Source organism: Leptodactylus fuscus, chromosome 1 (genome assembly GCF_031893055.1).
Source record: "Leptodactylus fuscus isolate aLepFus1 chromosome 1, aLepFus1.hap2, whole genome shotgun sequence".
Classification (NCBI taxonomy): Eukaryota; Metazoa; Chordata; class Amphibia; order Anura; family Leptodactylidae; genus Leptodactylus; species Leptodactylus fuscus.
The window spans coordinates 314,385,866-314,390,865 of record NC_134265.1 but is presented as its reverse complement, the minus strand read 5'-3'; the positions used below and the strand labels follow the sequence as shown (position 1 = coordinate 314,390,865).

General features: G+C 49.0%; 15 non-coding genes across 15 annotated transcripts; all 15 read left to right on the top strand.

Moving 5' to 3' along the window:
• The first annotated feature begins 271 nt into the window (after positions 1–271).
• Positions 272–344, top strand: TRNAV-CAC (transfer RNA valine (anticodon CAC)). Its single transcript has one exon. It is a non-coding gene; the product is annotated as a tRNA-Val (tRNA).
• A 296-nt stretch (positions 345–640) lies between these two features.
• On the top strand, positions 641–713 carry TRNAV-CAC (transfer RNA valine (anticodon CAC)). Its single transcript has one exon. It is a non-coding gene; the product is annotated as a tRNA-Val (tRNA).
• A 296-nt stretch (positions 714–1,009) lies between these two features.
• TRNAV-AAC (transfer RNA valine (anticodon AAC)) lies at positions 1,010–1,082 on the top strand. The gene has a single exon. It is a non-coding gene; the product is annotated as a tRNA-Val (tRNA).
• A 309-nt stretch (positions 1,083–1,391) lies between these two features.
• TRNAV-UAC (transfer RNA valine (anticodon UAC)) lies at positions 1,392–1,464 on the top strand. Its single transcript has one exon. It is a non-coding gene; the product is annotated as a tRNA-Val (tRNA).
• Positions 1,465–1,576: 112 nt separating this feature from the next.
• On the top strand, positions 1,577–1,649 carry TRNAV-AAC (transfer RNA valine (anticodon AAC)). Its single transcript has one exon. It is a non-coding gene; the product is annotated as a tRNA-Val (tRNA).
• Positions 1,650–1,958: 309 nt separating this feature from the next.
• TRNAV-UAC (transfer RNA valine (anticodon UAC)) lies at positions 1,959–2,031 on the top strand. Its single transcript has one exon. It is a non-coding gene; the product is annotated as a tRNA-Val (tRNA).
• A 112-nt stretch (positions 2,032–2,143) lies between these two features.
• TRNAV-UAC (transfer RNA valine (anticodon UAC)) lies at positions 2,144–2,216 on the top strand. Its single transcript has one exon. It is a non-coding gene; the product is annotated as a tRNA-Val (tRNA).
• A 112-nt stretch (positions 2,217–2,328) lies between these two features.
• TRNAV-AAC (transfer RNA valine (anticodon AAC)) lies at positions 2,329–2,401 on the top strand. Its single transcript has one exon. It is a non-coding gene; the product is annotated as a tRNA-Val (tRNA).
• Positions 2,402–2,526: 125 nt separating this feature from the next.
• Positions 2,527–2,599, top strand: TRNAV-CAC (transfer RNA valine (anticodon CAC)). The gene has a single exon. It is a non-coding gene; the product is annotated as a tRNA-Val (tRNA).
• A 296-nt stretch (positions 2,600–2,895) lies between these two features.
• Positions 2,896–2,968, top strand: TRNAV-UAC (transfer RNA valine (anticodon UAC)). Its single transcript has one exon. It is a non-coding gene; the product is annotated as a tRNA-Val (tRNA).
• Positions 2,969–3,278: 310 nt separating this feature from the next.
• On the top strand, positions 3,279–3,352 carry TRNAV-CAC (transfer RNA valine (anticodon CAC)). The gene has a single exon. It is a non-coding gene; the product is annotated as a tRNA-Val (tRNA).
• Positions 3,353–3,648: 296 nt separating this feature from the next.
• TRNAV-AAC (transfer RNA valine (anticodon AAC)) lies at positions 3,649–3,721 on the top strand. The gene has a single exon. It is a non-coding gene; the product is annotated as a tRNA-Val (tRNA).
• A 494-nt stretch (positions 3,722–4,215) lies between these two features.
• TRNAV-AAC (transfer RNA valine (anticodon AAC)) lies at positions 4,216–4,288 on the top strand. The gene has a single exon. It is a non-coding gene; the product is annotated as a tRNA-Val (tRNA).
• Positions 4,289–4,597: 309 nt separating this feature from the next.
• On the top strand, positions 4,598–4,670 carry TRNAV-UAC (transfer RNA valine (anticodon UAC)). Its single transcript has one exon. It is a non-coding gene; the product is annotated as a tRNA-Val (tRNA).
• A 125-nt stretch (positions 4,671–4,795) lies between these two features.
• Positions 4,796–4,868, top strand: TRNAV-CAC (transfer RNA valine (anticodon CAC)). Its single transcript has one exon. It is a non-coding gene; the product is annotated as a tRNA-Val (tRNA).
• The last annotated feature ends 132 nt before the right edge of the window (positions 4,869–5,000 follow it).

The window sequence follows — 5,000 nt, the reverse complement described above, 5'->3', positions numbered from 1 at the left end:
GCTCTTCAGACTCTTGTGCTAGACCCCAGTCCTTTCGCTTGCTTGCAAAAGCAGCAGTGTGTTTCTCGTGCTAGTTTCTGTAGTGTAGTGGTTATCACGTTCGCCTCACACGCGAAAGGTTCCTGGTTCGAAATCGGGCAGAAACATGTACTTGCGGTTTCTTTTCTTGAAATCGGTCAATACCCGGTCTTCAGACCCTGCTGGCAGACCACAGTCTTTTCTTCAAGTCCTTTCGCTTGCTTGCAAAAGCAGTAGTGTGCATCTCGTGCCAGTTTCTGTAGTGTAGTGGTTATCATGTTCGCCTCACACGCGAAAGGTCCCCGGTTCGAAACCGGGCAGAAACAAAGCATTGCCGCTTTTGTTTCTGAAATCGGCCATACGTGCTCTTCAAATCATCGTTCTAGACCCCAGTCCTTTCACTTGCTTGCAAAAGCAGTAGTGTGCATGTCGTGCCAGTTTCTGTAGTGTAGTGGTTATCACGGTCGCCTTACACGCGAAAGGTCCCTGGTTCGAAACCGGGCAGAAGCAAAGCGTAGCAGCATTTTTTTCGGAAATCGGGCCATACGTGCTCTTCAGACTCTTGTGCTAGACCCCAGTCCTTTCGCTTGCTTGCAAAAGCAGCAGTGTGTTTCTCGTGCTAGTTTCTGTAGTGTAGTGGTTATCACGTTCGCCTCACACGCGAAAGGTCCCCGGTTCGAAACCGGGCAGAAACAAAGCTTTGCAGCTTTTGTTTCTGAAATCGGCCATACGTGCTCTTCAAATCATCGTTCTAGACCCCAGTCCTTTCACTTGCTTGCAAAAGCAGTAGTGTGCATGTCGTGCCAGTTTCTGTAGTGTAGTGGTTATCTCGTTCGCCTTACATGCGAAAGTTCCCTGGTTCGAAACCGGGTAGAAGCAAAGCGTAGCAGTTTTGTTTTCGGAAATCGGGCCATACGTGCTCTTCAGACCCTTGTGCTAGACCCCAGTCCTTTCGCTTGCTTGCAAAAGCAGCAGTGTGTATCTAGTGCCAGTTTCTGTAGTGTAGTGGTTATCACGTTCGCCTAACACGCGAAAGGTCCCCGGTTCGAAACCGGGCAGAAACATGTACTTGCGGTTTCTTTTCTTGAAATTGGTCCATACCCGGTCTTCAGACCCTGCTGGCAGACCACAGTCTTTTCTTCAAGTCCTTTCGCTTGCTTGCAAAAGCAGTAGTGTGCATCTCGTGCCAGTTTCTATAGTGTAGTGGTTATCACGTTTGCCTCACACGCGAAAGGTCCCCGGTTCGAAACAGGGCAGAAACAAAGCATTGCAGCTTTTGTTTCTGAAATCGGCCATACGTGCTCTTCAAATCATCGTTCTAGACCCCAGTCCTTTCACTTGCTTGCAAAAGCAGTAGCGTGCATGTCGTGCCAGTTTCTGTAGTGTAGTGGTTATCACGTTCGCCTTACACGCGAAAGGTCCCTGGTTCGAAACCGGGCAGAAGCAAAGCGTTGCAGCTTTTTTTTCGGAAATCGGGCCATACGTGCTCTTCAGACTCTTGTGCTAGACCCCAGTCCTTTCGCTTGCTTGCAAAAGCAGCAGTGTGTATCTCGTGCCAGTTTCTGTAGTGTAGTGGTTATCACGTTCGCCTAACACGCGAAAGGTCCCCGGTTCAAAACCGGGCAGAAACATGTACTTGCGGTTTCTTTTCTTGAAATCGGTCCATACCCGGTCTTCAGACCCTGCTTGTAGACCACAGTCTTTTCTTCAAGTCCTTTCGCTTGCTTGCAAAAGCAGTAGTGTGCATCTCGTGCCGATTTCTGTAGTGTAGTGGTTATCACGTTCGCCTCACACGCGAAAGGTCCCCGGTTTGAAACCGGGCAGAAACAAAGCATTGCAGCTTTTGTTTCTGAAATCGGCCATACGTGCTCTTCAAATCATCGTTCTAGACCCAAGTCCTTTCACTTGCTTGCAAAAGCAGTAGTTTACATGTCGTGCCAGTTTCTGTAGTGTAGTGGTTATCACGTTCGCCTTACACGCGAAAGGTCCCTGGTTCGAAACCGGGCAGAAGCAAAGCGTAGCAGCTTTTTTTTCGGAAATCGGGCCATACGTGCTCTTCAAATCATCGTTCTAGACCCCAGTCCTTTCACTTGCTTGCAAAAGCAGTAGTGTGCATGTCGTGCCAGTTTCTGTAGTGTAGTGGTTATCACGTTCGCCTTACACGCGAAAGGTCCCTGGTTCGAAACCGGGCAGAAGCAAAGTGTAGCAGCTTTTTTTTCGGAAATCGGGCCATACGTGCTCTTCAGATTCTTGTGCTAGACCCCAGTCCTTTCGCTTGCTTGCAAAAGCAGCAGTGTGTATCTCGTGCCAGTTTCTGTAGTGTAGTGGTTATCACGTTCGCCTAACACGCGAGAGGTCCCCGGTTCGAAACCGGGCAGAAACATGTACTTGCGGTTTCTTTTCTTGAAATCGGTCCATACCCGGTCTTCAGACCCTGCTGGCAGACCACAGTCTTTTCTTCAAGTCCTTTTGCTTGCTTGCAAAAGCAGTAGTGTGCATCGCGTGCCAGTTTCTGTAGTGTAGTGGTTATCACGTTCGCCTCACACGCGAAAGGTCCCCGGTTCGAAACCGGGCAGAAACAAAGCATTGCAGCTTTTGTTTCTGAAATCGGCCATACGTGCTCTTCAAATCATCGTTCTAGACCCCAGTCCTTTCACTTGCTTGCAAAAGCAGTAGTGTGCATGTCGTGCCAGTTTCTGTAGTGTAGTGATTATCACGGTCGCCTTACACGCGAAAGGTTCCTGGTTTGAAACCGGGCAGAAGCAAAGCGTAGCAGATTTTTTTTCGGAAATCGGGCCATACGTGCTCTTCAGACTTTTGTGCTAGACCCCAGTCCTTTCGCTTGCTTGCAAAAGCAGCAGTGTGTATCTCGTGCCAGTTTCTGTAGTGTAGTGGTTATCACGTTCGCCTTACACGCGTAAGGTCCCTGGTTCGAAACCGGGCAGAAGCAAAGCGTAGCAGCTTTTTTTTCGGAAATCGGGCCATACGTGCTCTTCAGAATCTTGTGCTAGACCCCAGTCCTTTCGCTTGCTTGCAAATGCAGCAGTCTGTTTCTCGTGCTAGTTTCTGTAGTGTAGTGGTTATCACGTTCGCCTAACACGCGAAAGGTCCCCGGTTCGAAACCGAGCAGAAACATGTACTTGCAGTTTCTTTTCTTGAAATTGGTCCATACTCGGTCTTCAGACCCTGCTGGCATACTACAGTCTTTTCTTCAAGTCCTTTCGCTTGCTTGCAAAAGCAGTAGTGTGCATCTCGTGCCAGTTTCTGTAGTGTAGTGGTTATCACGTTCGCCTCACACGCGAGAGGTCCCCCGGTTCGAAACCGGGCAGAAACAAAGCATTGCAGCTTTTGTTTCTGAAATCGGCCATACGTACTCTTCAAATCATCGTTCTAGACCCCAGTCCTTTCACTTGCTTGCAAAAGCAGTAGTGTGCATGTCGTGCCAGTTTCTGTAGTGTAGTGCTTATCACGTTCGCCTTACACGCGAAAGGTCCCTGGTTCGAAACCGGGCAGAAGCAAAGTGTAGCAGCTTTTTTTTCGGAAATCGGGCCATACGTGCTCTTCAGACTCTTGTGCTAGACCCCAGTCCTTTCGCTTGCTTGCAAAAGCAGCAGTGTGTATCTCGTGCCAGTTTCTGTAGTGTAGTGGTTATCACGTTCGCCTAACACGCGAAAGGTCCCCGGTTCGAAACCGGGCAGAAACATGTACTTGCGGTTTCTTTTCTTGAAATCGGTCCATACCCGGTCTTCAGACCCTGCTGGCAGACCACAGTCTTTTCTTCAAGTCCTTTCGCTTGCTTGCAAAAGCAGTAGTGTGCATCTCGTGCCAGTCTCTGTATTGTAGTGGTTATCACGTTCGCCTCACACGCGAAAGGTCCCCGGTTCGAAACCGGGCAGAAACAAAGCATTGCAGCTTTTGTTTCTGAAATCGGCCATACGTGCTCTTCAAATCATCGTTCTAGACCCCAGTCCTTTCACTTGCTTGCAAAAGCAGTAGTGTGCATGTCGTGCCAGTTTCTGTAGTGTAGTGGTTATCACGTTCGCCTTACATGCGAAAGTTCCCTGGTTCGAAACCGGGTAGAAGCAAAGCGTAGCAGTTTTGTTTTCGGAAATCGGGCCATACGTGCTCTTCAGACTCTTGTGCTAGACCCCAGTCCTTTCGCTTGCTTGCAAAAGCAGCAGTGTGTATCTAGTGCCAGTTTCTGTAGTGTAGTGGTTATCACGTTCGCCTAACACGCGAAAGGTCCCCGGTTCGAAACCGGGCAGAAACATGTACTTGCGGTTGCTTTTCTTGAAATTGGTCCATACCCGGTCTTCAGACCCTGTTGGCAGACCACAGTCTTTTCATCAAGTCCTTTCGCTTGCTTGCAAAAGCAGTAGTGTTCATCTCGTGTCAGTTTCTGTAGTGTAGTGGTTATCACGTACGCCTCACACGCGAAAAGTCCCCGGTTCGAAACCGGGCAGAAACAAAGCATTGCAGCTTTTGTTTCTGAAATCAGCCATACGTGCTCTTCAAATCATCGTTCCAGACCCCAGTCCTTTCACTTGCTTGCAAAAGCAGTAGTGTGCATGTCGTCCCAGTTTCTGTAGTGTAGTGGTTATCACGTTCGCCTTACACGCGAAAGGTCCCTGGTTCGAAACCGGGCAGAAACATGTACTTGTGGTTTCTTTTCTTGAAATCGGTCCATACCCGGTATTCAGACCCTGCTGGCAGACCACAGTCTTTTCTTCAAGTCCTTTCGCTTGCTTGCAAAAGCAGTAGTGTGCATTTCGTGCCAGTTTCTGTAGTGTAGTGGTTATCACGTTCGCCTCACACGCGAAAGGTCCCCGGTTCGAAACCGGACAGAAACAAAGCATTGCAGCTTTTGTTTCTGAAATCGGCCATACGTGCTCTTCAAATCATCGTTCTAGACCCCAGTCCTTTCACTTGCTTGCAAAAGCAGTAGTGTGCATGTCGTGCCAGTTTCTGTAGTGTAGTGGTTA